Source organism: Alligator sinensis, unplaced genomic scaffold, assembly GCF_000455745.1.
Source record: "Alligator sinensis unplaced genomic scaffold, ASM45574v1 scaffold573_1, whole genome shotgun sequence".
NCBI classification, from domain to species: domain Eukaryota; kingdom Metazoa; phylum Chordata; order Crocodylia; family Alligatoridae; genus Alligator; species Alligator sinensis.
This window is the reverse complement of record NW_005841877.1, coordinates 1,336,472-1,355,104: the sequence shown is the minus strand read 5'-3', so window position 1 is coordinate 1,355,104 and position 18,633 is coordinate 1,336,472.

Genomic DNA, 18,633 nt, shown 5'->3' with positions numbered 1-18,633 from the left:
CATTCCTGACCTGGTTAAGAATGTAAGAACATAAGGAATGCCATACTGGGTCAAATCCCTGGTCCATCTAACCCAGTATCCTGTGTCTCTCAGAAGTCCTGGGACTTCCTGGTCAACCTCCTCTTGCTCTGGCCAAACGGGCCATCTGTAAAACCAAGAAGGAGGCTCTGGCCGGGAGGAAACCAGATGAATGTGGAGCTGTCTTCCTGGCACTCCTCCACTCACATCTCTGGGTAGACTTTCAGTGGTCAGGATCCACAGGCTCCCTCACCTCATTCAGTGAGCAGTGGGCACTGGCTGTTGTGTTCTGCTTGGGGACCATTTCCAAATCCCTTGTTATTAACCTGTCACCTCACTCCTATTCCTGATTTCTTTTTGTTGTCCCAAGTATTCTGTTGATGTGTCCTCAGTGACCCCCCTTCTTATAGTCTTTCATGATGGTCCATGGCACATCAAATAGGCTGGCCTCTCTCAGTGTCATAGATCAGTTGCTAAGGGGAAGAGTATTTAAGCAGGGCATATACATATCTGTCCTGTTTCTCTCTCTCCCAGCAGCTGCTAGCATTCCAAGAGACCTAGAAGTTCAAGCTATCATGTTGACTACCCACTAATAGACACCATAGAAATAGAAGTTACATTAGAAATTAGAAATTATATTAGAAATTTTGAGAGAACTCAAAGTTTGAGGTTTGAGGCTTAATATTGGATCGCTCATCTAGACTTGAAACACCAAACTTTCTTAAGTCCAGCCATGACTATGGGGAAAACTAAAAATGGGCCTGAAGCAAAAAAAAAGGCCAGAAGTAAGAATCCCTGATATCAGGGGGAAAAACTGATTGTGCACTTTGGAACTCAAATATTCAAATAATTTTATACTGTCCCTCCACCACCTAAAGAGTTGGTCCAATGAAAGATATCACCCACAAAAACACTTGCCTCTTACATTTTTCCTGGACTATCACAACTACAATATCACCCCAACATTATAATTTCTTGATAGAGAGATATTCATTTTATGAAGTAAAAATTATACAAAAGCTGAAATGACTGCCTCATATTAATTCATCCAGGTACTAGGATCAAATTTTGCTGAAAGACAGAAATCACAGTGGTTGAAAACTGTTGCTAAGGAGATATCTCAGAAATAAGATTTGAAACACCATCAGTATACTTTGCAAATTAATGTATATTTCCAAAGCATTTCAATAAATTAAGTGATCAATAAAGTTATATAGTTCCTTTCTTTCTTCACAGTAGCTTAAAGATTGGCATTTGAGTTGGTTTAATTTAATACAATGGTAGGGCAATTAACTCATTAATATTTTCCCTGTTTTGAAAACAATTTAGCAGAGAGTGGGTTAAAGTCATTTGGTGGGTTAAAGTGTATAGTGAATGGGTTAAAGTGTACTGAACCGCATTTATTGGGAGAGATGGCAGTATTATGTCTTGCAGAGTACTGTGTTGTGAAGGGATGTTACCATCTCTCTAGGTGGTAGAAAAGACTGTGACAAAATCAGGTAGTGACTCACTCAGAGATGTCTAACATATGCTGGCACAGATGCTACCAGACATCCCCCACTGGGAGGGAGACTGAGAGTGATTATTGAATATTAGGGAAATTTGTACCAGAGGGGATTATGGCTTTTTGAGGAAACCATGTCATTGCCCTGCCACAACAAAGAACAAAATAGAAGTGACTAAAGTTCAGCTTCATAAGGTGCCCCCTCTTGATATATGTAAAGTTACATGTTTGAGCAACAGTGGATTAATGTGGAGATCTTTCATCTCTGGAGACAGGAGTTTAAATCTAGGTCAGATCCCTACGGTAGCATTTCAGTCAGAGTATAAAAAAATTGAATTTCATGCTATGTGTGTTTCCAGAACACAGCACTAGCAGTTCACTGTTTCGTTTTATAATTTTATATTTCACAGTACAGTTTATTCCAATAATTTTAAAATTCAGCTGTTATGTAAATATAATGATAATAAAACATTCAGAAAACATTTTTCTTCAAATATAGTAATGTGGAGAGTCGTACAGTTCCATCAAAACCATAACACCAAAACCAAGATGCGTAAAAAGGGCCCAAAGCTTCCAATGTCTTACTTTCACAAAGAGCCCTGGTTCATTGTACTACTCATGTGAGCAATGCAGAAGGCTTAGACTGTGTTTTGCAGGTTTAAATTGATTCTAATGATTCAGATGTAGAAAGAAAATATGAGCAATAAAAATGATCTTCTACTTGATCAAGTGTGAATTTTCATGCTACCAGTAGAAAATCTGAAATTATTTCCAAGCGTTATAATAACATGACTATACATACAAAAGAAGACTATTTCTAAACTATGGAAAAAAACAAAACGCCATTGCAAATGTATGTCTTGGGGAAGAGAAAACACATTTTTATACTACTGATTGAATATGGTATGCTGACAAACTGCACAGATATTATTTACCTGAATATTAGTCAAGACTGAAAGCTTCCTTTCCCCACTGGCAGGCAAGGTTCTTTGGGTAGATGTGATATCTTTTATTAGACTAACCGAGTAGTTGGAAAGTTCTTAGCAAGCTTCCTTTCCCCGTTATAACGTCGGCCTTTTCAGTGTTATGGCAATACTGAGAGGCAAATAAAGGTATATGGGAACTGTGCCACATAACTGATGCCTCCCGAAAACACTCTTCTATAACAGTATTAGGCATACCCTCTGTATGATCTGAGGAAGAAATAGCCTAGTAAGCACTAATATTAATATTTTTAAGTGATTTTTCCAGTACAGTAAAAGGTACACATTTAACTTTTATATAAAGATGTCATGTTCAAAAAACCCCCAAAAATAGTACTATAACAGTGTAGTTTTATGGCTGGGAGGTACAGAAAGTCAAGGGAGCACTCTGGTATGACATATGGGTAGAAAAGAAAAGAAAAGAAAGAGCAAAAATAAAATGTATATATGTGAGAGTCTAAAATACATGAATAATTGTTGTCTGAAGAAATCATATCCAGACATTGCAAACCAGATTTCGGTTGTCTATAATCAGAATTTTTTTTCTTACAGTGTAACAAGTTAGCCCAATTTACCAAAAGAGCCAAAGTATGTACTGGGAACTGTTTAGTAGGCAGGCACTGCTTTCAAAGAAAATTATTTAAAAAAAGGAAAATTGTTACCAGAGGATTCAACTGATGTAAATTAAGTAGCTCACGAACTCAGCTCCTTTTATGCATAATCTTTCCACACATTTTTTTCTGTTTCTCTGGCATTGATTGCAACAAGTTTTGTTTAAGAAACAACTGCAGGATTGGGACCATAGAAGTATTTTCTTTATCCAGTCCACAGTCCATTGTCTACAGTGCATACTGTATTTGCAGATGATCTCAGCTGAGAAGGGAACTGACTTTCATAGTGCTTCTAATTCCTAGAAATTAAAAATGAGTACTTAACAAGAGAAAAATTGATGTGCTATTTATGCCAAATAAGACTGTTCTTGGATACATTTTCTAAACTATGGAACCAACAAAAGTATTAAAATATTACGGAAAAATGCTGGCCTCAGATAAATGAACACAAAACAAACGGAAGTCAACATTATTTTTTTTACTCTGTTCCTTTGCCTCCCCCACTACTCCAGTCCCTCTCCCTTCTCCCCCACTCCCCCCAGAAACCCTCTAAGTATATGTTTATATGTGGCTATCTGCATAAGGAAAGAAACTCCATAATGGAAACTTAGTGAAGTTTCCTCCAATTTTTTTGGCCTTTAGTCCTAAGATTACCTTGCAGGATATTCTGTCTCTTTATTAGTTCCTTCCTCCCCCACAGTGGTGCCATAAGATATGGTTGCAATGAAGCCATGCTATGACAAACTCCTCAGCCAGTTTCCCAATCCCCAGAACGGATGAAGTTACAAAATTTAGAAACAAAATGTAGAAATATTCTGGTTATATTAATTTTCCTTTTTCTGTCTGCGAGATGCTTGATGAAGACACTATGTTTTTAAGGATACGTGTAAGATACAGTGTTTGTAATGACATAGCAATGACATGAGAAAAGCGTACAGCATTTAGTACCTAATTGTACATTGAGAAATGACAATAACCAAACAGAGCTGGTGTCTCTGAGGACAGAGGTTAAATTAAAAAACTTCTTATCCTTATTGTTAGGAGCAAGTCTTGTTACCTTTCCCTGTTTTCTTTATTTCTATCTTTGGGTCAACACAGTAGGAGGGGATGGAATGATGAAATCCCATTATGAAGACATGATTTTCTAGTGGAAATGTGAAGGGAGATGATAAGAAATCATGGCACATGTTATAAAGCAGAGGTTCTCAACCTTTTTTGTACCAGGACCCATTTGTAAACAGCCAGTCCCGACCCAATGCCCCTCACTCCTGACCCACTGCCCCCCGCCCCAGCCCCCCCCAGTGTGTGGGGCAGGGATGGGTATGTGGGGCATGGGGGGCCCCAAGCAGCCCCTCGCAGGATGGAAGTCTGCCAGCCTGCAAGGGAAAAACCAGTGTTTCCCATATTTTTCTTCTTTAAAGGAGGATTCATTGTTAAAGTTTGTTGATTCATTTCTAAAGTTTGTTCATGACCCTTTCATATATTCTTGCGACCCACTTGTGGGTCGTGATCCACGGGTTGAGAAACACTGTTATAAAGAAAGGAGATAAATGTGAGAAAATACTTTATAGTTCCAAGATATTATGCTAAGGGGTGAAAGCAAGCTAGTCAACAACATGACACAATCCTACACTCACCCAGCAGCCAGCGTCAGAAAGAACAGCATACAAAAGATCAGCCACAGGATAGGCCATGGTACCACAGCAGGAAAATATATATTTCAGTATTTGACATTTTTCTCTATGAGGTGCCAAGTTTGATTATAGTTAGACCTGAAAGAATGGACATAGCCTGGTAGTTAGGTTGCTCATCTTGAAAGGTGGAACACTTCTCCTATTCTCATGAATAGTTAAGTGTTGTATACTATGGCATTAGCAGGAGAAATTGAAAACCACTTATTACAAAAAATCCAGATGTCCTCAGGCAGAGTGATGCTAGCCTCCCCACATGCCATAAGTACTGGACTATAGGTTTGAAGTGACATGAGAGGCAGGACCTCTCATTGCCAATGCATCTTCATTTTTTGTTTATCAGCGGTGCTTTGGACTAGACCTTTTTCATTTCTTCTTTTTTGTTTGTTTTTTTAAATCTCTCTAATGGAAAGATAATATTTTGTTTGAGACAAAACAAGTTTAATTTCAGGGGATTATTCTTGTGAGAGAAATGTTCATTTTGATTCAGACGGAACCATGTTTTCTATCAATATTTTGGTTTGACACCAGAACTGAAAAGCAATTAATCACACAGACTAGATACCAGCCTCAGTGCTATGCTTACAAAGAAACAAAAATGTTTGCATATAAAGAGAAAGAAGTACACATTCATTGATTGATAAGTTTCATGCTGAAATGCTGTGTTATTTACTAGTTGATGTGTGATGTGTCCTCATTTGAACCTGATTCATAGATTGCTGCTTCCCCCAGCTATGGTGTCTAGATCTTTGCCTGAAACAGCAAAGACAAATGTTTTGACCAGTTCCATACACAGTGCTAGCCGAGAGAATGACGTCACAACTAGAACTGCAATTAATGCAATACAGACTATAGGAATCTATGCTGTAGATTTTCTGTGTGGATGCTGTATATATGAATATCTGTCTTAACAACAATAACAAGCAAACTTCATTATTATCCTGGTATTTCTGGTAGGTTTCTAGTGTTGTAGCTCTGATGGTCCAAGAAATGTGAGCAGCAAAGGCAAAATATATGAGAAGCAAAAGAAATCCGTGTTTCTCTCCTAGTATTTCTGGATACACAAACTACAGGAATATTATTATTTTAATATGATACATTAAAGTGTACATTAACATTTTTGTCCCAGTGTTTGAGAGTCCCTTTCTCACACATTTCTGTAGTGGAATTCTTTCTTTTTTAGTTAAGCAACAGATTTATATATTTCATTCTATGTCTGGAAGTGAGATTTGTGGACATTTGAACTGGTTTTGGTAAAATAGTAGATAGAAATCCACGTTCATACGTCCTGAAATTTCATACAAATTTTATGACTTTTCTGTGTTCTGGCACATTACTTCATAAAATGTAATTACTGACTTGCCAGATGAGTCATACTTTTGACAGTTACTTTGAAAGTGTGCGCTCTCCAATTTGTGTAAAGGAAAGGGACAAACAATTAATAACATGAGAATTGTACAAACAACTACAGCAATTCAGCATCACAAGTCACTTGTGAAATCTGTAATATGTGAGGAGATTAGTAAGTGAGCATAAGTACAATTTTGTATGAAAGGCAGCACAAACTTTTAAAGGTGACCTGACAAGGAATTTTTTTTTCAATTAGTTTTCTGCTTTTTTTCCTTTGTTGCTTCTTTATAATGATGTAAAAAGAGAATTGAAGGGCTCCTTTTCTTCTTTTTTCATCTTAGAAACATTCAGAATGTCAAATCAGAGGGACATTTTGGGGGAGTCTTAGAGCATATTTATTGCCAGCAACTTAAAGCACCCAGTAGGGCTGTGCAAAGCTTCAGTCTCTGATTCAATTTGGCAGAGATTCAGCCCGATTTGGTGGCTGAATCTCTGAATCTGAATTGAATCAGGAGACCCTTTAATCTCTCTGAATTGAATCGGAACCCTCTGAATCAATTCAGAGAGGTTCAAAAAGATTCAGAGATTCAGACGCAGTCACAGCTTTAAATGTTTTTTCTACATACCTCTAGGTACCAGGCGGCTCATGAATGCTGCAGTGCTGGGGTGCATGGGGTATCCCACAGAAGCATGGAGTGTGCATGGAGTATCCCCAGTGTGCTCAGCAGCATACCCAGAAGTGGACCAGAAGCACTTCCAGTCCACTTCCAGGTTCACCGCTGAGCACATGGAGGGCCCCCTGCACTCCTGTGGCATGCTCCATGTGCCCCAGCATCGCAGCATTTACAAGCTGCACTGGTACCTTGAGGTATGTAAAAAAAACATTTAAAGCTGCGTCTATGTCCGAATCGCCGATTCTCCGAATCAGCATCGAATCTTCAGATTCAGATTCGGCCAAATCGAACCAGGAACAGTGATCCAAATCAACTAATCGAATCACTGTCCCTGATTTGGGCCAAATCCAATCCGAATCAAATAGGACCCGCTTTGCACACCCCTAGCAGCCAGGGGATTGAGGGCTGAATTCTTAATTACATAAAATAATAAAAGGCCCGCTTACATGAAATATTCCATTGTACTAGCATTGTTATGGCATGCCAATTTTTGCACCTAGAAGTACACAAGTACTGGTATGAAATGAACCCCCAGCCTTTACTTCTGGGTACAGACACCCTTTACTTCTGGGTCAACCTGCAGGATCCCAGAGCAAGGCTTAATCTCATGTCTGGAGACAGTGTACCTGCTCTATCCCTATGTTCCAGCAAATTTTACAACATCCATGCTCTCAGTGGTGATAGATGACAGAACAAACAGCAATTGTCTCAAGCAAGGGAGGTTTAGGTTGAATATTAGGAACAACTTTCTCACTACGAGGGTGGTGAAGACCCAGGTTACCTAGAGAGGTGGTGGAGTCTCCATCCTTGGAGGTTTTTAAGGCCCAGCTCGACAAGGCCTGGTTAGAATGATCTAGTTGGGGATGGTCCTACTTTGAGCAGGGGGCTATACTAAATGAACTTCTGAGGTCCCTTCTAACCCTAATTTTCTATGATTTTTTGATCCTTTATTGAAGAGGCTTATTAGTTACACACATTACAGACACATGCAAACTAAGAGCATTTGAATGAAAATTCTCCATCCTTAGACATAATTAAGAGCACATGTCTTGGCTGGTTTAGACAAAGTTGACCCTGGCTTAAGCAGGGAGTTGGTCCTCCTGGGCTGCATCCACATGAGCTAGCACATGTCTGTTGTGGCATCTCAAAGCAGTTTGAGAATCCCCAGAAGGCAATCCACAAATTAAAATATATTCCTTGCACTGCAAATATGCAACACAGAATCCCAGTGTCAAAAGAAAACATGCTGGAAAGAAGTGGTGCAGAGCGTGCTTCTGGAGTGTGCTTGGAAGCAACTGGAGGCTGGGTCCTACAAGGAAAAGCTCTAGCACCTGGCCAGAGCATCTCTATGCCTGCTGCATGCCCCTGCTGCTCCAGCATGCTGCCTCAGTGTGCTGGAAGAAATAGAAGTGGGGCATGGATGGCAGTATTGGCTCAGAACTGACCGGGACCCAGGCTCTGTTGGGGTTGCTGCAGAGCCTGGACCAGGCAGGCTGCCTTGCAGACAGGCACAGGGTCCAGCTGTGCCCATGTCCCTGGATGCTCTCAGATCTAAGCCAGTAGCAGGGTCAGGAGGACCTGGAGACTGCGGCATGGACCATGGACGACTCTGGCAAGCATGGACCTTGGGGTGTGGGGACTGTGTGGGGGTGGGGGGACTTGCCTGCCTCCCCCACAGTGAACAGCCCCTGCCGCCAGTGGCAGCAGCCAGCAGTGGGCCCTCAGAATCGTGGCCCACTACAGACAGCTCTCTGGTGGCGCACAGTGCCGTCTGAGTCCCGGGGGCCAAATGTGGCTCACAGAACTGACTATCAGGCTGGTTTGGCATGCCATCAGGCACCATTGGGCCGGGGCAGTTCCTACCTCCATGTGTCCACCATGTGGAGGCAGGAACTGACCTGGCCTGATGGCACATGGGCCATGTGGAGGCAGGAGCTGTACTGGGCCAATGGCACATGGCTCCTGCCTGCAATGCCGGGAACCCCCAAGTGGTGGCAGGAGCCAGCCCATTCCTGCCTGAAGGAGTGTGCCAGCAGGCCAGGCCAGCCCTGTGCACCATATGTAGCCCCCAGGACTCAGACAGCTCTGCACACTGCAGGAGGGCTCTGCCTGAAGTGGGCCATAAGCGCCCTGAGGACCTGCTGCTGCTGCCAGCAGCAGGGGCTGTGTGCCATGTGGGGGGGGGCAGGTGGGAGGGCATATGGTGCCCCCCCCATGAATCTTCCCCACAATCCACTCACAAATCCCACCCCACCAGGAACCAACAACCCTCCCACAAATCCCCCACCCCCATATCAACCCCCCACATCCTCACACAACCCCCCCTACAAACCACCCACAAAACCCACACACCTCCCTACAAACCTCACCTCTACAACCCCACATTCACTCCCACACAGGTGCTGGCCCCAGCTTTTAACTGTGGCTGAAGATCCAGGGCAGGCTCGGCAGGGTCAGTTTGCCCCAAGTGGCACAATTTGCTCCACACCAAAGTATACGTTCAGGCACATGTGCTGAGGCACAAATTTATGCCACTGCTACTTGAGCTGCTGCAAATGCATGTCTGCATGTGTGGGTGTGCCTCTGAGGTCATCTCAACCCCTACTTTCCTATAATTCCATGATTCCTTTCCATCTGTGTTGCTCAGTTTGATTTTTCTTGTTTCTTGTGATGTTCTCCTCAACTTACATGTTCTTTAAACTTTACAAGCCTTGTCTGTGCTGTTTTTTGTTTTTGTTTTTTAATTTCCCATGAATGTTACAATGAGTGGAGATTCACTAGTTGGAGCACAAGTGAAAGAAAACACATTAAAGTTAATAACAGTTTTATCCTTATGTAATGTGGATATGAAGATGGACAGAGAGGTTAGTTATAATTAGAGTAAGACAATTCAAGATGGTAAGTCCTGTTCACAGTAGTAACAATGTTGTAAACTGATACATGGCATTTCAGAGTAATTGTAGCAGATCCACAAGGTGCTTAGCAAACCAAATTTATAGAATCAAGCTAGTAGAGTAGAACAATACTGCTTTTTTCACATTAAACATACACTTTTCCTCCAAAATCAGCTTCCTAAAACTGGGGGGTGTGTATTAAGCAGGGAATCTTATTTTCTGCCTGGGATAGAAGCACCTTGTTTTGATTCCTACCCCACAATGCAGCAGCTGTGGCATTACTATTCAGACACCTGAGAGAGTCAGTTGACTTAATGGCACAGTGGTCTTCATTCCACAGGTTCTGATGACCATCTTTCCTCTTTAATGTTCTTGATATTATACTAATTAAGCTAACCTTTCTTAGGGGAATTTTACTGTCTGCTGGCCTCCCTCTTCCTATTTCACAGCCTTGGAAACTCTTTAGCTCTTTGGCTTCAGCTTTAGTTAAGCAGGAAGAGAAGGTGAGTCAACTGAAAATTAGACTCTGCTCTGTGTAGTCATAACTCTGGAAAAATCTCCCCCCTCCCCCCCACCTTCATTCTGCCTTTTAAAAACAAAGTTAGTATTATATTCTGGTGCCTTTTAAACACAAAGTTAGTATTATATTCTGGTGCATGTTGTATGCAAGAAACCATGGTACTTATTTTCAGGCTCCCAGTATCTCAAATTTCTTTCTACTAACATGGAGTAATGGCAGTGAATTTAATATGTAAACATATGCAGCATGGGCTATACCCTCTTTAACATGCTGGCAGTCACCCTGGAGTATCATATTGATAATAACAAGGGAAAGTCTTGAAAGGATAGTGAGGTATCACCCATGCCACTGTTTAGAAAGAAGACAATGGTACTTTTTATCCTCCAGCCAACCTGCTGCACAGAAATAAACAGAGGGATCGACCATTTCAGACTCAAGAACTGAAGCCTAACAACATATCTTCCTCTCATTAGTGTCACAATGGCTAAAGTCTGAGTGTCATGTTTGAACTCACAACTCTGCTCCAGAAGATATTGCTCCATCCTCCTGGCTATGCTGGCACATTACATGCTGTGGCCTCATCTGGTGTAACTCATTGTAAGTTGATTTCCACGGGCTGAGACTTTGGTACTGTAAGTCAAATGATGAGCTCTTCCTGGATGTTTGGCTTTTAAATAGTTATTGGTTTCTCTTTATGTTTCTAAATGGTTCTCTATAAATCAACTTTGATATTGAGCTTGCCACATACTATGCCAGCTACTGGATCATCTTAAAGGAGACTAAAATATTTTTTTTACTATTTTAGTGAGGCTGAAGTGGAAGAACATTCCTATTACAAATGAAAGAATTCCTTGCTGTTCTTTTTATTGGTAAATTTCCTGCAGATGTTGCAACCAGTAGAGTGCCCATGATGGGAACACTAGTGAAGAACTAAAGCCACTGGCATTTTTAGCATCATGTTCTAAAAATCTTGAGGGAGACATGATGGTTAACCTTTCTCAGAGTAAATTAAACCGACCTGGTGATGTGGCTGTCTGCTCACCACTGGTAGATTTTTGTTGTTGTTGAAGAATAGTGTTTCAGAGGCATGCCTAGAATTAGTGAAATGGCTTCTCTGTGACTATTTTATGTGAGCAGTGTGAGGAGTGTGAACTATGAGGTTATATAATGAAGTGTGTAAAAACAAAAATTCAGGTAAATTAACAGGTAAACATGAATAAGTAGCATTAAATGATAAACCTTTTGAAAATATAGTTTAATACTTGGGACATATAATAACATTTTCAGCCATAATATGACATGAAAGGTATTAAATTTCTTGGGCTGGATCCTATATCCTTTATTCATATATAGTGTCAAAGAGAATTGTGACTGAGTAGAGTCTTCAGCATATGGCCCACATTTTATTTGGTTCTTTTTTTATGCTAGTTAAAACTTAGTGCCTCTATCTTAGCTATCAGGCAGTATAAGGTGGTCTGATTTGATATCAAGTCAGGATAAATCAGAACAACTAACTGCCCTGAAGTCAGTGTATTTTACTGAGGTTAAATCAGCACAAGAGCATGGATTCATTTTTGGTGGACCTCTTTCACATTTTTTAGGAAAGCATGGAGGATGGAAGCTAATACTTTGTTGGGAAACATAATTTGAAACAGATCTGTCTAAAATGCAATGAATTATGGGAGTAGAGGTGTTTCTGTCACCCACCACAGAATGCCAAGTACTTGCTGAGAAGAGCAATAGTCAGACAGGTGCAATTTTGCATCAATCAAAGAAGTCAAAGTTTGTCCACACTGCAAAAAAATATTTTAAAAGATTAAAATCTCATAAGGAAATAGATTGTTTTGCTACTTGATAACAGAGTTGAGGCTGACGCCTACAGGGCTTGAGGTCGACTGGTAGGTATATTATATTTACAGTACAATATAAAGTTGAATTATTTCTCTTAAGAGTCTTGGCAGAAAATGTGAGAGCATTTCTCATTTTGCTTCCACAACACTTGGTTGGATCCCACATATTCTGAATTGTTTTAGGCAGATGAATTGCATGGGAATCAGAGGAGTAATCCCTGCTCTATCTTCCTCTTGACAGAGTGCTGAGTCTTTATATCGTATGTTGAAGTACTGATATGATTCTATTTAGGGAAGGTGAGGTTTGAAATCAGGGGATTTGTTAAAGGCAAAGCTGAGTGTTTTCTAGGAAACAAATTTAATCTTATGGTCGGCTATAACTTGGGCAATTGTCCCTCCTCCTCCACCCCATATTTTTTCAGAATGGGATCCAGAGGCTGTAGTAAGAACCAGGATTCCATTGTACTAGTTGCTTTACAAAATCATAGCAAAAATTATATATATACTATAGTATATAGTATATATACTATATATCATTTATGGTATAGTATGTATATGTATAGTTTTTTGCTTTTTATCTCCTTCTCCGTTCTGTTTTATTTTTTTCTTCATTCATTGTTTTTTAAAAACAAAGTTCATATTATATTTTAGGGCCTGTTGTATTCAATAAAATATGGTACTGATTTTTACATAATGCTTTGCAGGCTCCCAGTATCCCAAAATTCTTTCCAATAACAAGTGAAGCAACAGTAGTGAAATACATAAACAATTACAGCATGGATGACACCTGTGGATTTAAAGCAGGATCAGCCCTATTAAACTTGGGAAAAGAGAAATTTGTGGGAATCAGCAATCAGAAAACAGACTTAGGTTCTGTCATCTGATAGCAATAGAAATGTTCTAGTATACTAGTGATGCAGGGCTCTGAGAAACAAAGAAAGTAAGTATGGACATTTGTATGGTAATTACCACACTTGAGGAAGTATCTCCACTATTGCTTGCCTCTAAGCAGAGCTGTCTACAATTATTGCTTTCACCTTATCTCAAAGCACAAATATAGCAATAAGCCAAGATTTTGAAAAGCGAGTATTGATTTGAGGCACCTCATCCAAAATGGGATAACTAGGCCTAGCTTTTAGAAACTGTTGAGCATCCAGTCTTCAAATTTTTAGTGAGACCTCCAAAATGTGAGGGACCTAAAATCACCGGTTACTTGTAAATCTTGGCATGATATGTATACTTTTTTTCTTCTGTATCACATCAAAATAAATCAGGATCCCAGTAGGATAATTTTTCTCATCACATTGCTGCTTCTTGAAGGGAGTCAGGCTGGATTTTTTAGCTTTGACTGCTTTTTAATAACTGCACATATAGCGTTTTTATAAGGATGGGAAAGAGGTACAGTCTGTATCCTGTATATCCTAGCATAATGACCTGGAATTACTGTGCAACATATTGCACTGTAAATGTGGATTTCATGAGGATCATATGAATGTGGATAATACAGTAAGAAGATTAAGGGTTGTTTTTGTTATGCACATTTGTATTATGTTTATAATATTATTCTTTGTTGGACAATGTAGTATTATATGCTTTTAAATAATACAGTATTCCCAGCCTATGGGTTAAATCATCAGTTGACATAAATTGGCAAAGCTTCACTGACTTCACTAGCAATTAACACCACCTGACTGACTATCTGGCCCTATTTTTATATATATGCACAGGGCTTGATATACGTAGGGCCAGAAACATGCAAATGCGCACACACATGCACACATGCACACACGCACCTGCGCACACACAGACATTTGTCTAAGATACTACAGAAGGAATTGGAACAGCTGGTATAATTTTGTCTCAGTGTTCTCAAGTTGAGTTGTCTGAAGTGGCCTAAATTTCTTACACAATATGCTTTATCCCCTGTGTCTATATAGTTGTTCTATTTAAGAGAAAATAGTTTATGTGTTGAAAAATGCTGAAGTGCTGCAGAGGTCAAATGTACATACAGTACAGCAAATACTAGGAGTCATCTGTGCACCTGTATTTTGGAAAATGTTTCTTTGCAGGTTGCAGTAAGTTTTCTAGATCGGGAATGTCTCATTTTTTGTTGATTTAAGTTTTCTTTCATCTTGAACACTTAAAATTTGAAGATTAGGTTAGAATAGTGGATTCAAGTGGGGGTTTTTTAGATTGTGATTATGAAAAAGAAAATTTACATGATTTCAGTGCTCATCTCTCTCTCAAGAGGATGGATTGTTGTGTAAAGGCTGTATAAAAGGCACATAAATTAAGTGAATTAGGCCTTATAATCTCCATAATTATACCTTTAAGATGATAATGAAGTAAAGTTCTAACATCTGCATATACTTCAATGTAATTATACATTAAGCATTTACTTGGGGATCAACAGATATGATCAATATTTATGTATTTTTTCCAAGAAGAAACACTTACATCTCTCTTATTAAACACACAGGACCAACATTAAATCTGTGAGGTTGCTGAGGATGTGAGGCTACTCAAAATGTGGCCCATAAAGGACAGGTTGCATAATTTTTGCATTGCAAATAGAGAAATACATGAAAAATGCGATTAAAAATGTCAGACAAATTAATTTTGCAGTTCCTTTACTAAGAAGTCAGGATTGTTAAAAAAGTAAACATACTTATCTTTAGCTAAAGTTTGGGAAACAATGTTAGCCGTTCTCTCTCTATATATTATACATATTAAATGCTACAGAATATACAAGTTGTTTAGCATAATGTGATTGATATCAATGTGAATCCAGCTTAAATTTGTAAACAGAAGCGCTTAAAAGTAAACAAATGTTGCCATGGATTTTTAAATTACATACACACACACACATATGTATATATATGTGTGTGTGTGTATAAAATTAAACAAATGTTGCCATGGATTTTTGAACTATATATATAGCGTTTAATTTGTTTATTTTATATATATAGTTCAAAAATCCATGGCAACATTTGTTTAATTTTAAGTGCTTCTGTTTACAAATTTAAGCTTGATTCGCACTGACATCAATCACATTATGCTAAACAACTAGTATACTCTGTAGCAATACACACACACATATACATATACATATATTATATATTTACTATACTATATATATATATATATATATATATATATGCACACTATACTATCACTATATATATATATGAACATATTATAAGGAGTACATATACATGAGCCTCCTGATATAAAAAGAAACATGAATAAAATCTCCATTTTTGATCTTATAAAATATTGTGCAGTTTTTAAAGTAAAGAAAAATAGTAATCAGATGTAAAACAACGCTCATGCCTATTGGTGCAAACTAGGTCTATTTACTTATATATGCTGACATTTGAAGCATGAAGAGATTTCTGTACTATGAAAGACAAATAATAAAATTACACAAGCAAAATCACTGCTCCTCTGATCCAGCTGTATTTTAATTTTACCCTGGTATTTTTGAATTTCAGCATGTTTAGATTTTTTTTCTTCATGCCAGGATGACTTTTCTAACATTATGTTTTTAAATCTGACAAGGTCATACAAGCTAAAAAAAAGAGAGAGAGAAGGGTCATCAAAAGGGGAAAAATAACAGAACTGCAGTGAAATGGCTCTCTGTTGGCCTTTGTATCGATTCAGAGTGTGTCAAAAGGGTCTTTTGTCGTGCCCCTACCACAGCATACTAATTTGCTAGATCAAGTCTGTCAGAATATCGACTGGAAGTAAAGAACTACAGTGGCAGCTTTTGTGTTTCATACAGCAGGGAGCCTGTGTGTGAAACAGGATTATCAGGGGGTCATGAAGAGAGTCAAGGGATGTCCATCACTTCCCTTCTGGTAATGTAATGGGGCGGGTGCCTGGATGTGATTAAGATGTAGGACACAGGAGGCATAGCAGTGAACAAATCAGAAACACACACATGCAAATCAGTTGGCTGCTGTTAACCACATATTTTTAATGAAAAAAATCCAGTGACAGACCAAACAAATATCTAAACAGCTGCATTCATATTAAATATCAAACAGTCTATTCAATGTCTTTTTTGTGTATGTGAAGAAAAGGTACAACACATACTGAAAGGGCTTAGCTCCTACGTGGAGGTTTGTTTGTTTGTTTTGATCTTAGCATTCCAATCTACAAGTGTTTCTGCTACTTGTTTTAATGCTGGAAATGGCATTGCTGCATGATTGCAGCAAACATCTAGCGTATGTATAAAGATAAAGTGATGCTTTGTACCACAGCTATATATATAAGACACATTCAGATAGGATGCTCATCACTCTGCTATCGGCTTAGCCTTGACTTAGATGGCATTGTGATTCTAATGTGACATGAGCAAAATATCTTTCTGGTAACTGAAAAAAAGTATTTGTGTGATTGAACAATGCATAGCTTGATAAGTGCCTCTTTTTAAAATTGTGGCCGAAAACGTTTGCATTCTGGTGATGTAGACAGTGGCCCTCTAGCTTACATGAGCAGTATGAGGAGCTTTCATAACACACACTGACATGATTTATCATTCTTGTCATCTTTATAATCCATTTTTTCCTGCATTGTTCGTAATCTTTAATCCTTTGTTTCTGAAAATATAATGATAAGCAGGAAAACAATAGATGCCAAAACAACACTAGGTTTTACAAAAGCAAGAGACTATTATAATCTCTTAGAAATCAAGAGCCTGAGCCAGAGTCCAGAGAACAAGTGGAATAAAATCCCTTAGATTTCAATGGGCTTTGGATCAAGCCTCAGTTTCCTAAGCACTAAATGAAAGCAAGTTCTTTTTGAAGAAGAAAAATTGAGTCTTGTAATAACCTAAACCTGCTCCTTATTCTCTTTCAAATACTTGTTCATAGCAAGTCTAAATCAGATTTCAGAGGCAATGATAGAAGCTGCTTGCACTATTTTTCTGTTCAGTTCTATAGTAATATTGGCTGTTTTTGCTCTAATTCATCTTATTATTTATCAGATGAATTTATGTCTCTATGGGATTCAGTAACAAAACTCTTATTGACTACAGTTGGGGCAGGATTTCACTGTATATTTATATTATAGGGACACCCAGAAACCCATTCTGAATTGGGACCTACTATAATGTGTGCTGTACAATCCTTCATAAATACATGATTTCTGGTCCAAAGAATAGCTTTGTCAAAATAACACAGCTATGTCTAGAGCTGGATGAAAGGACCAAAAACGATTTGTGAGGTTTTCTGGGCTAAGATTCAGTGTTTTCATTTCGCTGGTAAATGTAAGGGTGATCCTGTGCAGAGATGTATCTAATATGCCCTGGGCATACTGCGTTCTGCCAGTTCCACTGCCGCTTCCCTCAACTATATTCCAACATTTATCCCCAGCGCTTTTTGTCTCCACCAACTAGTGCTGACAATTCCCCTCACCAACAACAATAAACAGGAGGAAATTTGGTGGTGATTGCACTAAGTGGGTCAAAGTAGGAGTCTACCTACCTACTGCAGCTGTTACAGCATTGGCATGATGCCCTTACACCCAGCAGCAGTTCCTACTGTCATGGTGCAGACACCCCAAGACATCTCCCCCTTTAAGTCGGCACCTGAGGCTCATTCATCCCTAATGACACTACTAATCCTGTGTGGGGGTAGGAAGCATTCAAGTGGCCACTGGCTATCAGTGAAAATATCAGTGAACCAAAATGTCATGTGTTTAGTGCAAATACTTATTTGTCCAAAAATTCATACCAGATATACTTTCATTTGTCCTTTATGGGCAAAATCGTATTTCAGCTTCATGCACCTCAGTGGCACTTATGCAACTATGTTGCAGCAATTTTGGGCACTTATGCACTATTTGTCACTATGTTGTGAAATAGGATCACCCTCTCCGCATACTTTATGAAAATGAAAGAGGGGTGGAGGACCTTCCTACCATTCAACCAAATAGCCTAATGGTTAGCATATTTGCCCAGGGAGTGGGAGAGTTGGTGTCTAGTACACTCACGCACAAGGAGTCAAACCTGAATCTTCTGACTGTTAAAAACCTGCTCTAACCACTAGCCTACAGACAAGGTATTGCCCAGAGTATTCTTCATCCCTCCTTTTGAAACTGGCTGGATGTACTTTGCATTTAATTAATAAAAATTGAAATAACAGCATAGAGATAGTTTCTTCTCCACTAGGGTCAGGGGTCTAAACTAGACATTAGGCCCCTTGCCTTTACAGGGCTCTATCTATCTCACTGAGCCATTGTCCAGTCAGTTTGCTGTCTTTCTCCTGACCATACATATGTCCCTCTTCTCCCTGCCTGGTGGGCTAACATCAAGAGAAATGCTGAAGATTAGACCAGATGATATGCAGGGATAGAACTATCTGAAATGTGAAGTGTTGATAAGGGGACCAACAGACAAAAGCATTCCAAGGAGTGCCTGGGAGGAATGCAGCAGCCTAACTCATATATATGGGAAAGAAATGGATTGGTACCAGAATATGATATACTGAGTCTTCAGGAAATGTGAGGGTACTGAATAGGGGGAGATTGGCAT